Source organism: Macaca fascicularis, chromosome 13 (genome assembly GCF_037993035.2).
Source record: "Macaca fascicularis isolate 582-1 chromosome 13, T2T-MFA8v1.1".
NCBI lineage: Eukaryota > Metazoa > Chordata > Mammalia > Primates > Cercopithecidae > Macaca > Macaca fascicularis.
In genome coordinates, this window is record NC_088387.1 from 77,903,314 (window position 1) to 77,917,235 (window position 13,922).

General features: G+C 43.4%; 1 non-coding gene across 1 annotated transcript; it reads left to right on the top strand.

Annotated features, from left to right (window-relative positions):
* The first annotated feature begins 11,581 nt into the window (after nucleotides 1–11,581).
* Nucleotides 11,582–11,688, top strand: LOC123568481 (U6 spliceosomal RNA). Its single transcript, XR_006691856.1, has one exon. It is a non-coding gene; the product is annotated as a U6 spliceosomal RNA (small nuclear RNA).
* Nucleotides 11,689–13,922: the final 2,234 nt, after the last annotated feature.

Sequence of the window (13,922 nt, forward strand, 5' to 3'; positions counted from 1 at the left end):
CCTGTGAATACAAGCAACCACAGAAAGGCATGAGAACAGTTTCTTGGCTTGCTTGACTTCCTTCTCACTTTCCCTTGGTTGACCCAAAAACAAATACAAAGCTCAGCCATTTAGGTGGGCTGATAATTCCGTATCATTCACACTTTCAATCACTAAGATAAAAAAAAAAAAAAAAGTATGGAGACACCCCAAAACAGATACGAAAGTTAACTTTGTTGTATGCTTTATTTGCTTAAAACACCAAACCAGGCCAGGCGCGGTGGCTCAAGCCTGTAATCCCAGCACTTTGGGAAGCCGAGAAGGGCGGATCACGAGGTCAGGAGATAGAGACCATCCTGGCTGACACGGTGAAACCCCGTCTCTACTAAAAAATACAAAAAACTAGCCGGGCGAGGTGGCGGGCGCCTGTAGTCCCAGCTACTCAGGAGGCTGAGGCAGGAGAATGGCATGAACCCGGGAGGCAGAGCTTGCAGTGAGCCGAGATCTGGCCACTGCACTCCAGCCTGGGCGGCAGAGCGAGACTCCGTCTCAAAACAAACAAACAAACAAACAAACAAACAAAAAAACACCAAACCATTAAAGAAAACCCAACAAGATTTACAACTTTGAAAACTGGTGTTGGCCGGGCGCCGTGGCTCACGCCTGTAATCCCAGCACTTTGAGAGGCCGAGGCGGGTGGATCACGAGGTCAAGACATCGAGACCATCCTGGCTAACACGGTGAAACTCCGTCTCTACTAAAAATACAAAAAATTAGCAGGGTGCGGTGGTGGGAGTCCTGTGGTCCCAGCTACTCGGGAGGCTGAGGCAGGAGAATGGCGTGAACCCAGGAGGTGGAGCTTGCAGTGAGCTGAGATGGCGCCACTGCACTCCAGCCTGGGTGACAGAGCAGGACTTCGTCTCAAAAAAAAAAAGAAAACTGGTGTTTACCATCATAAACATAATGTGTCATAAACCCTGAGTACCATCATAATGTGCTCTGCTACTAACTAGCTGTGTGACTTGAGCTAGTAATGAAGCTCTTTGAGCCTTGGTTTGTTCTGCAAAATGGGAATCATAACATCTTTCTCCACAGCCACATGAAGAGCTTTAGAATCTCTTATTAATGCTAATCTCTCCCCAATATATAGCTTTAAATAAAAACAATATTAAATGTAATGTAGAAAAAGTTGGGTGAGGAAATCACATGATCACCTTTAGCTGCAAGGGAGGCCAAAAAATTAGGGAACTGCGAGGTCACAAGTTGCTTAGGGCAGAGATTCCCAGTCTTTACCAAGCATCACAGTCTCTCTTGATGTCATTTACACTCACCACTCTTTTGAAATTATTATGATTATTATACTTATCACTAGATCTTGTTATTTCATGCATTAATAAAGAAGCATAGGCTGGGCATGGTGGCTCACGCCTGTAATCCCAGTACTTTGGGAGGCTGAGGTGGGTATATCATGAGGTCAGGAGTTTGAGACAGCCTGGCCAACATAGTAAAACCCCATCTCTACTAAAAATACAAAAATTAGCCAGGTGTGGTGGCACGTGCCTCTAGTCCCAGCTGCTCAGGAGGCTGAGGCAGGAGAATCACCTAAACCTGGGAGGCGGAGGTTGCAGTGAGCCGAGACCATGCCATTGCACTCCAGCCTGGGTGACAGAGTGAGACTCCATCTCAAAAAAAAAAAAAGCATATCACAAATGTACTTAATAGTTTGATAACTGTCTTTAATTATAATTGGTTTTCCTTTGTAATCTTAATGAGCTTTATGTGTTTTTAAATGTTATTCTGAGAAGAAATCTACAGGATTCACCAAAGGGACCCTTTGCTTAAAAAAAGGCATGGAGGAGGTAGTACCCCTGCTGTGGACCATAACCTCCAATTCAGCAAGGGCATCGTTTCTTTTGTTGTAAATCATACACAATAGATGCTTGATAAGTATTTCTTGAATTGCATTTGGAGGATCTCAAGTAGTTTGCTGGACATTTTTCCTTTTCTCAGTGCTAGGACCTCAAGCCTGAGCCTGTCCTCCAACCCTACTTCCTCCTTAGAGAGGAAGTTGATCAAGCTATCACCATCTTACATGCAATCCACACAGACTAGGAGGCCAAAACTGGCTTCCTCAGAACCAGAGCCTCCTTTGTGTTTTTTGTTTTTTGTTTTTTTGAGACGGAGTCCCACTCTGTCGTCCAGGCTGGAGTACAGTGGCGCGATCTCGGCTCACTGCAAGCTCCGCCTCCCGGGTTTACGCCATTCTCCTGCCTCAGCCTCCCGAGTAGCTGGGACTGCAGGCGCCCGCCACCTTGCCCAGCTAGTTTCTCATATTTTTTAGTAAAGACGGGGTTTCACCGTGTTAGCCAGGATGGTCTCTATCTCCTGACCTCGTGATCCGCCCGTCTCGGCCTCCCAAAGTGCTGGGATTACAGGCTTGAGCCACCGTGCCCAGCCTCCTTTGTGTTTTAAAGTGAGTGTCATACACATGAGATGATTGAGATTATGATTATAACACAGTGGGTGGTATCAGGAAAACTATTCACATGGAGCCCAACTATAAATGCTGCAACACTACTAAATGTTTAAATATGCTTGGCTGTGGAAAACTCTAATAACAGCCATTTGTGTAAGCAGTTTAGCATTTATGCCCAAATTCATTTACATTATTCATTCACTTTGTTATGTTTTATTTTCTTTTAACAATAAACTATACTTTTCTGCCAACTCTTCATCTTTTGCTTTATCATAGCATTGCCATTTGCTCATGCAATATGGTGGTTTGCTCACGCTTCAAAAACCTAAAGGCAACATTGCGCTACTTTTCCCTTATGTTCCTTCCACATCTGCAGCAATTCTTCCTGTTTACTTGTCTGAAAGCTCTTTTTCTCCTGCTAGTGAAACTGGGCTCCAGTGCTGATCTTAAGAATCTCAGCAGATTCAGACTGGAGCAGACATCAAGGAGATGAACATAGGAGTAAAATCACAAATCAATTACTCAACAAGCATGCAGGGATATAGTTGTAGGAAACCTGCAAATGGAAAATTCTTGGTGAAAGAGTCATGCAAGACTTCAGTGCAATTAGTTTAAAAGGTTTCTTATTGGGCCAGCACTTTGGGAGGCCAAGGCGGGTGGATCACCTGAGGTCAGGAGTTTGAGACCAGCCTGGCCAACATAGTGAAACCCCATCTCTACTAAAAATACAAAAAATTAGCTGGGTGTGGTGGCAGGTGCCTATAATCCCAGCTATTCAGGAGGCTGAAGCAGGAGAATCACTTGAACCTAGGAGGTGGAGGTTGCAGTGAGCCGAGATCACACCACTGTGCTCCAGCCTTGGTGATAGAGCAAGACTCCGTCTCAAAAAAAAATAAAAAAACAAAAATAAAAAAGGTTTAGTATTAAGGCCCATATTTAATGTCCTTTACATAGAGGCCTAATTCTGGCAAGTAAACAGAGATCCTCGCAATTATAACTGGTCTGGAGGCGGGTATCTTATCAGGACCTGGGCACAGGAAGATTGGAGATCAGGGTTGAAAAGTTCAGGCTCTGAGGCCAGTTAGAGATGGTTACAGGAGAGGATGCAAGAGACTCCCAGCTGAGTTACCAGAACCAACCAGCAGTAAAAACGGCTAGAAAATGAGCCAGTAAGAGGGCACACTAGGGCTTCTTATCTTCCCCTGCCTGGGACCAGAACTTCTCCCAAAATATGAGGGTAGATACAAACCTTATACAAGGGTTAAATTACAAGTCTACTGGGAGGTTAGGAACCAAGGACAGGGGGCTCCTTCATATTGAGAGAGAGTTTGCAAAGTCTCTGGGATTGAATTTGTTTTTTTCAAACCGTTTTATTCCAAATTTCAGACACACACAAAACTAGAGACAGTAGTGTTATATAATATGCCCTGTGTACTGATCACATAGCTTAAACAATTATGAACATTTTGTTTTATTGCTTCAACCATCCCTCCCACCAATGTTTTTAAGGTTCAGTTTTTAGCCTGCTGATTTTGATATCATCTTCCTTGGAAATTTGTCCCATTCTCATGACTTCAACTACTGCCTCAATGCATCTGAGCCCCAAATGTGGAGCACCAGCTCCATCCTCTTGATGTGTCCTCAGCTACCTACTGGATTTGTCCATTTCAACATCCCATGGCATTTCTCTCCTGTTGGTTGCCTTCCTGGCAGCCTCCCAACTCGATCTTATATTCTGCTATAGAGCCTCACTTAACTGAGGTATGCTTTGGGGGAGACTGAGTTTCTCCCCAGCCCCAGAGATTAATCTTAATCTGTTTAAGCTATCTATGATAATATCATTCCCCCTTTTGGATGATTGGTTTAGGAATGTGCAAGTGAGACAAGTCAGGCTAATGACACTTGATAGGAAATATGCTGGAAGTGGAGGATCCTGAATAGTTCCTCATAGTCCTCATAAGAATGAGGACTATGAGAAAAGATACCCACAGGCTAATGACACTTGATAGGAAATATGCTGGAAGTGGAGGATCCTGAATAGTTCCTCATAGTCCTCATAAGAATGAGGACTATGAGAAAAGATACCCACTCTTCCTTTCTTGGACCCAGATTCCTGCAGTGTATCTCAGTTAAGCCACTCACTACCTAGTGACTCCGGGCAAATTATTTAATATCCTTGTACCTCAGTTTCCTCATCTGTAAAATGGGATAATAGAACCAACTCATAGGGTTGCTATAAGGACCAAAATAATTAATATATATAAAGTACTTAGAGCAGTCTTTTGCTTATCAAAAGTACTATGCAAATTTTAGTTATATTATTATTATTTTGTAAGGATGTGATACCTGGAGCTATGACAGTCATCTTGTGACCATGAAGGGACCAAACTAGAGGACAAAGAGCAAGTCACTATGCATGAAAGAATGAAAATGTAGAAAGGACCTTAACCATTGATGATATTGTCAAGCTATTGGATTAAACAACCTTGGAACCACTCTACTCTTGAATTTCTCATTAAGTGTGATAATTTTCCTTATTACATGTGCCTCTTTTGGTTGAATTTTCTTTTCTTTTCTTTTCTTTTTTTTTTTTTTTTTGAAACAGGGTCTCCCTGTGTTGCCCAGGCTGGAGTGCAGTAGCACGATCTCCAATCACTGCAACCTCCGCCTCCTGGGTTCAAGCAATTCTCCTGCCTCAGCCTCCCAAGTAGCTGGGACCATGCCTAGCTAATTTTTGTATTATCAGTAAAGATGAGTTTCACCATGTTGGCCAGGCTGGTCTTGAACTCCTGACCTCAAGTGATCAGCCTACCTCAGCCTCCCAAAGTGCTGGGATTACAGGTGTGAGCCACTTGCCTGGTGTTTTTGGTTGAATTTTCTGTTACTTTCAACCGAAAGCATCCTGATTGATATACCCCAAACCAAATTTTTTCTTCCCAAAGCTCACTCGAGTTTATTACCTCTGTCAAGACATAACAGTTTCCCCATTCAGTCTCCTATATAATTCCCCATATCTAGCCAGTTTTGTCAATGTTTCCTTCCAACTTTTTCATTCTCTCCACTAACACAATTACTGTTAGTGGCAAAACCAAAAAGTCCAGCTAGGCTGGGTGCGGTGGCTCACGCCTGTAATCCCAGCATTTTGGGAGGCCAAGGTGGGCAGATCATGAGGTCAAGAGATCAAGACCATCCTGGCCAACATGCTGAAACCCCATCCTTACTAAAAATACAAAAATTAGCTGGGCGTGGTGGCAAATGCCTGTAGTCCCAGCTACTCAGGAGGCTGAGGCAGGAGAATCACTTGAATCCGGGAGGCGGAGGTTGCAGTGAGCTGAGATCATACCACTGCACTCCAGCCTGGCGAGAGTGAGACTCTGTGTCCAAAAAAAAAAAAAAAAAAAAAAAAAAAAATTTGTCCGCCTTATGCCCTGAAATAGCCCTCATTATCTTTGAAGTGGAAAGATAAAATAAGACATTAAAGATTAAAAGAATAGGCCGGGCGCGGTGGCTCATGCCTGTGATCCCAGCACTTTGGGAGGCTGAGACGGGCGGATCACGAGGTCAGGAGATCGAGACCATCCTGACTAACACGGTGAAACCCCGTCTCTACTAAAAATACAAAAATTAGCCGGGCGCGGTGGCGGGCGCCTGTAGTCCCAGCCACACGGGAGGCTGAGGCAGGAGAATGGCGTGAACCCGGGAGGTGGAGCTTGCAGTGAGTGGAGATTGCGCCACCGCACTCCAGCCTGGGTGACAGAGCAAGACTCCGTCTCAAAAAAAAAAAAAAAAAAAAAGATTAAAAGAATACTTGTTGGCCAGGTGCAGTGACTCACGCCTATAATCCCAGCACTTTGGGAGTCCAAGGTGGGTGGATCACCTGAGGTCAGGAGTTCAAGACTAGCCCGGCCAACATGGTGAAACCCCATCTTTACTAAAAAATACAAAACTTAGCCAGGGATGGTAGCGGGCACTTGTAATCCCCGCTACTGGGGAGGCTGAAGCAGGAGAATCGCTTGAACCTGGGAGGCTGAGGTTGCAGTGAGCTGAGATTGTGCCATTGCACCCCAGCCTGGGCGACAAGAGTGAAACTCCATCTCAAAAAAAAAAAAAGAAAAAGAATAATTCTTTTCAGGCTGGGCATAGTGGCTCATGCCTGTAATCCTAGTCCTTTGGGAGGCCAAGGATGGGGGATCATTTGAGGCCAGGAGTTCGAGACCAGCAGCCTGGGCCACACATAACAAGACCCAGTCTCTACAAAATATTTAAAAATTAGTCAACTATGATGATGTGCACCTGTGGTCACAGCCACTCTGGAGACTAAGGCAGCAGGATTGCTTGAGTCTGGTTACAGTGAGCTATGATTGCACCACTGCACTCTAGTCTAAATCACAAAGCGTAATCCTGATTCAAAAAAAAAAAAAAAAATTCTGGCCAGGCATGGTGGCTCATGTCTATAATCCCAGCACTTAGGGAGGCCAAGGCAGGAGGATCACCTCAGGTCAGGGGTTTGAAACCAGTCTGGCCAACGTGGCAAAACCCCATCTCCACTAAAACTACAAAAAAGTAGCTGGGCATGGTGGTGCGCACCTGTAATCCCAGCTACTCATGAGGCCAAGGCATGAGAATCACTTGAACCTGGGAGGCGGAGGTTGCAGTGAGCCGATATCGCCCCACTACACTCCAGCCTGGGCAACAGAACAAGAGTCTGTCTCAAAAAACAAACAAACAAAAAACCCAATAAACTGAGTATAATTTTCAAACTCTATCATAGTTGTCTCTACCCACAAAGGACAACTATTTTGGTGATTTTGTCAATACCAAATTCATACAATTTATAGCAAATGACCAAATAAAGGTCATTGTTCATAATTGTATAGGTCAATTCTATAATTATAATAATTTCATAAGTCATAAAAGAATATGTATATTTTTGTTACTTTCTCCTGGTCATATTTCTTTGTGTGCTTTAGAAGATTATATACAAGGCCGGGCGTGGTGGCTCAAGCCTGTAATCCCAGCACTTTGGGAGGCCGAGACGGGCAGATCACGAGGTCAGGAGATCGAGACCATCCTGGCTAACACGGTGAAACCCCGTCTCTACTAAAAAATACAAAAAAAAAAAAAAATTGCCGGGCGAGGTGGCAGGCGCCTGTAGTCCCGGCTACTCGGGAGGCTGAGGCAGGAGAATGGCGTAAACCCGGGAGACAGAGCTTGCAGTGAGCTGAGATCTGGCCACTGCATTCCAGCCTGGGCGACAGAGCGAGACTCCATCTCAGAAAAAAAAAAAAAAAGAAAATTATACACAACCACTGAAACAATTTTTTTTTTTACAATAACTTTGCAGTGTTACTTTTATTTACTTACTGTGGGGTGATTATATTATAAAGTTAAGCACTTTTGTGAATTTCAGTTACTACATGAATATGCACGTTTGTTCATATTTGGGCAACTGTATTATGGTTTGTTTGCTATTAATCACCATCATTCAGGACAATATAGAATAACCAACATAAGGTATTAGACATGATTGCTAATGTTTATTGCAAAATACTTTCTCAATGGGGACAAATAGCTGAATGGCCCCAGGAAACCTAATCTCTGTATATCAAGCAGAAGTGAGTGAAAGTATATTGGATAGAAAATGCTATAAGATTATAGAGAAGAACAACTTCAATTAAAGCAATGTGTCCCATAATTTCCCAGCACTTCAACAGAACTCAACACCAACTGGAAGCTAGTAATCAGACATAAGAGAAATATTTTAAAGCACATTTTCTACCAATTAACAACCTGAACCACCTTCTTCAATCCTGCTGGTTTGCTCACTATAGTCCCCTCTCTCCCTCCTCTATCATCTTTGCTGATCACAACAGATTACAGGATCTCCTCTCTATTTCCTGAGCTACAGTAGTAATGTTTTTATGTTGTGCAATTTTATACTTAATTATATACTGTTTTTTTTTTTTTTTTTTTTTTTTTTTTTTTGAGACGGAGTCTTGCTCTGTCGCCCAGGCTGGAGTGCAGTGGCCAGATCTCAGCTCGCTGCAAGTTCCACCTCCCGGGTTCACTCCATTCTCCTGCCTCAGCCTCCCGAGTAGCTGGGACCACAGGCGCCGCCACCTCACCCGGCTAATTTTTTGTGTTTTTAGTAGAGACGGGGTTTCGCCGTGTTAGCCAGGATGGTCTCGATCTCCTGACCTTGTGATCCGCCCGTCTCGGCCTCCCAAAGTGCTGGGATTACAGGCTTGAGCCACCGCACCCGGCCAATTATATACTGTTTTGTGCTAGTCTCTAATTGTATTAGGTATGTTACGTAGTCTCTTCTCAACTAGACTGTAGTCTCAGAGGCTAGGACCATGTATCATATTTCGGCTATGGCTTTTTATGCTAAACATGGTAGGTACCCATTCATATCTTTTGATTATTTATAGGAAAATCCAGAAAGAGCAATTGCTTTTGTACAACTATGGCTAGAGCTCAAAGCAAATGACTTCATTTCTGTGTGGGGTAGAAAGGACTCTCACTAGGCTGGGCACGGTGGCTCATGCCTGTAATCCCAGCACTTTGGGAGGCGAAGGCAGGTGGATTGCCTGAGGTCAGGAGTTCAAGACCTGTCTGGCCAACATGGTAAACCCCCGTCTCTGCTAAAAATACAAAAAAATTAGCCGAACATGGTGGCATGCACCTGTAATCCCAGCTACTCCAGAGGCTGAGGCAGAGGAATTGCTTGAACCAGAGAGGTGGAGGTTGCAGTGAGCCGAGATAGCATCACTGTACACCAGCCCGGGTGATAGAGCGAGACTCCATCTAAAAAATAAAGAAAGGACTCTCACTAGGCATTGATGTTTTCAAATTCATTCAGATCCTCTGGTTACAGTGAGCGTAAATCTACTTAAGTTGGTTTAGCTATATAGGCATCTATAATAAGCAGACAGGAGGATTTCATAGAACCCAACTACAGGTTAGTGATTAAGACTGCATGGCTCTGCAGCTGGGAACTGGGAGGTCAGAAACCAGTCTCTTTTTCTAAAAGCTGACATAGTCTCTCTTCTCTCCATTTCTCTGTCCAGCTGCTTCTGCCTCACGCATAGATGGAGGCTGGTTTCTCTCCTCTGTATGTGTATCAGCATGGCTACTCCAGCATCCACTTTCTACCATACCCAAGACCCATGGGTAACTGACTCAGCCTTCACATCCCATTTCCAAATTTCTGGCAGACAAAATATAATTGGCCTATAATGGGTTACATATTAATCCCTGGCCCAATCAGCTGTCACCTGGATAGCAAGGCCTATGCCATCTGATAGGCTTTAAGAGTTGTGGAAACAACCCTCAAAGTACAGAAAAGACACAGAAGGCAGGCAACTTGATCGATGCAACTACTACAGTTAAAATATGGAGAAAAAGCTTTTGTGGGTATATTTCCAGATCATAACCCGCTTCCTCTGAGAATTGTACCCACTGCCCAGTGGGATGGGTCTGCAACAGACACACTGGTACTAAATGACACTGTAGGTCTGGTCATTTGACCAGACCACAGTGGTCACTCTTCCTAAGTCAGGCCAAACTGGTTTTTTTTTTCTCCTGAGAAATTTGATTTGAGACCAAGAAAATGTCCATCAGGCTAAGCTGGTCTTTTGAGAGGAAATGCTGTCAACTCAGAGAGCTTTCAGGCCACCTTTCCCCATTCTGTGCCCAGGGAAGGAGAGAGAGCCAGTTAGTTATGAGAGAAGAATAAAGCAGAGACTTAAAGGAGCAGGGCTGAGAGAAAGGAGCCAGCTCTGCCTGGATTCTTCAAGGCTGAGAGTTTCTGATTCCAGAAGCTCAACTACTTTACACCCTTGAGTTTTGTGAGACATCTCCATATTCTTTTTTGCTTAAATTAGCTTGAGTTGGTTTCCGTTATTTGCAACCAAAATAGTTGTAACTGAAACATCCAGATTAAAAGTAAGAAAAAGGCTTCCTGCACTTGTCCATTGAGACAAGTCAGTTGTATCGCAATGCCACTATTTCACGGCCATGAAAAGCTTCTAAATTTATCTGTAGACTCACGTATCTGCATGGCTATACAGTACATCCGTTGGTGACTCATGAGGATTAAATAGTATGAGAGGCCTTTGTTACCTGATTCTTAGATGGGTGTTAGATTAGTTCTTTTCTTTTTAAAAATGCAGCTGTGAGGGCTGAGTGTGGTGGCTCGTGCCTGTAATCCCGGCCCTTTGGAAAGCCAATGCGACAGGATAGCTTGAGCCCAGAAGTTCGAGACCAGCCTAGGCAAGATTGGGAGACCCTATCTCTAAAAAAATAAAAAATTAGTCAGATATGGTGGTGCACACTTACAGTCCCAGCTACTCGGAAGGCTGAGGTGGGAGGATCACTTAAGCTCAGGAGGTGGAAGTTGCAGTAAGCCGTGATAGTGCCACTGCACTCCAGCCTAGGTGACACAGAGAGATTCTGTCTCAAAAAAAAAAAAAAAAAAAAAGACTCTGCTTGGGATAGATGATTTCTTGAGAGAACAAATTGTGAAGGAAAAATGGCCTTGAATTTTTTGTCATTTAATGTATGTATTATCATATGTGATGTTTGTTATAGGTTTTTTTTGGCATGCCTACTCATAAACAAATATTTTAGTTTTCAAAGCGCATTTGTACACATTCTCTCATTTGACCTTCACAATAGTCCTCTAACAAAGTATTGTGATATCATTCCTATTTCATAAGTGAAGAAAACTGAGGCTCAGCGACGTCAACTATGATCAAGTGATCAGTGACACTGATCAAGTTTAATGTCATTAATCTAGCAAGGATACAACACAGAATCAAAACCAGTGTTGTTTCTGTACTCATATTTCATCTTTGTCTTCTTATAGCAGTGGTTCTGGTTTTTGTTTTCCCTTTAAAAACTGTTTTTTTCTATTGAAGTATAAAATGGATACCAAAAAGTGCACAAATCATAAGTGTATAAAGCTCAATGAATTATCACAAAGTGTATATACCATGTAACCACTAACAAGGCATGAAATTGGACATGACCGGCACCCCAGAACTCCCCTTCTGCCCCCTCCCAATAACTATTCTCTCCTTCTTCCCCAAAGGAAATCACCTTCTTGATTTTTAATACCATAGATTTGCCTGTTTACAAACTTTATATAAACGGAATCATGCATACAGAGAAGAGTAGCATGGTCCCTGTGCAAGGATGACATGCACATTTATGAAACATTCATTAAAAAGATAAAAAATAAATATATTAAAAAATGGAATGCATTATGGATACTTTGTGTTCAACTTCTTTTATTCATGTGAGATTTGCTTGCATTTAAGTGGGTAACAGTACATTAATTTCTATTCCATCCATCTATAAATACTTGGACTGTTTCCAGTTTGGGGCTATAATGAATGATACTGCTATGATCATTCATATGTCTTTTAGTACACCACATATATGCCCTATTAAGTAAATACCTAGGAATGAAATTGCTAAGTCAAAAGTTCAGACTTAATAGCTACTCCTGACAGTTTTCCAATGTGGTTGGATGAATTTATACTTCCACTCCACTGATATAGAAAAATTTCAGCTGCTCCATATTCTCATCAACACTTGGTGTTTTCTGCTTTTAACTTTAGCCATCCTAATGAGTGCATAATGGTATATCTCAATATAATTTAAGTTTGCTTTTCCCTGATTTCTCATGAGTTTGAGCACATTTTTATGTTCATTGGTCATTTGACTATTCTCTTTTGTGAAGAACCTGTTCAAGATTTTGCCCATTTTTCTATTGGTTTGTAGGAATTCTTTATGTATTCTGAACATAAGCTCTTTGTAATATGCATTGTAAATATCTTCTCCTCCTCTGTGGTTTGCATTTTTAGCTTTGAATTTTTGACTTCAAAGAAATGGAAACATCTTATTTGCATTTTTCTACTTCTTTTAAAAACATAATGATTTTGATTATTTGGGATAAAATCCAATGGAACCATATGCTCAAATGGCATTTCTCTCTCTGTTTTAGTCAGGCCTCAAAAGCTGAGACCAATCCATTGGGGACTAGTACTCCCACAGTCACTCTGGACCTGTTAAGATCATAAACACATTTATGGCTTTCATGAACCCATCATTGACCTTGAAAGTATGAGGAGGTTGAGGTAGAAAGAGCAAGAGTGAGGATTTCTTTAGAAAGTGCTTTCTCGGCCGGGCGCGGTGGCTCAAGCCTGTAATCCCAGCACTTTGGGAGGCCGAGATGAGCGGATCACGAGGTCAGGAGATCGAGACCATCCTGGCTAACACGTTGAAACCCCGTCTCTACTAAAAAAAATACAAAAAAACTAGCCGGGCGACGTGGCGGGCGCCTGTAGTCCCAGCTACTCGGGAGGCTGAGGCGTAAACCCGGGAGGTGGAGCTTGCAGTGAGCTGAGATCCGGCCACTGCACTCCAGCCCGGGCCACAGAGCCAGACGCCGTCTCAGAAAGTGCTTTCTCCTCCCCTGACTTTCACATGTGGTCAGGGAGAAAGGTGCCTCCTCTCCTCACCTCAAGCCAAAGGAAAGGTGCCTCAAGGAGACCTCCCAGCATTTGTCCCATGGAGTTTTAGGAAGAAAGACTTGGGTCTGATCCTTGCCAAAGGTTCACCTGTTTGCAAGGTCACATTGGGTGTAAACTGGACTTTCTTTTCTGAGACAGAGTCTCGCTGTTACCCAGCCTGGAGTGCAGTGGTGTGATCTCAGCTCACTGCAACCTCTGCCTCCAGGGTTGAAGCGATTCTTCCGCCTTAGCTTCCTGAGTAATGGAGACTACAGGCACCAGCTACCACACCCAACTAATTTTTGTATTTTTAGTAGAGACGGTGTTTCACCATGTCGGCCAGGCTGGTGGACTTTCATTTACAGAGGGTAAAGGAAAATATTCCCAGGGAACAAAGTGGAATTCACAAAAAGTGCTGGATGTCTCTGTTTTTTGTTGTTTTTGAGACAGTCTCACTCTGTCACCCAGGCTGGAGTGCAGTGGTCCAAGCTCTGCTCACTGCAACCTCCACCTCCCAGATTAAGCAATTCTCCTGTCTCAGTCTCCGGAGTAGCTGGGATTACAGGCATGTGCCACCATGCCTGGCTAATTTTTGTATTTTTAGTAAAGATAGGGTTTCACCATGTTGGCCAGGCTGGTCTCAAACTACTTATCTCAAATGATTCACCTGCCTCGGCCTCCCAAAGTGCTGGGATTACAGGTGTGAGCCACCACACCCAACCTCAGTTTGTTGTCTATTGCTACAATAGAATACCACATTGAGTGATTTATAAAGAAAAAATATTTATTTGGCTCACGGTTCTGGAGGCTGGGAAGTCCGAGGTGGAGAGGCCACATCTGGGGAGGGTCTTGCCGTTTTATCCCCTGGCAGAAGGTGAAAGGGTAAGAGAGTTCGCGAGACAGAGAAAGGGAGTCAAACTCCTGTGATAACAGACCCACTCTTATGA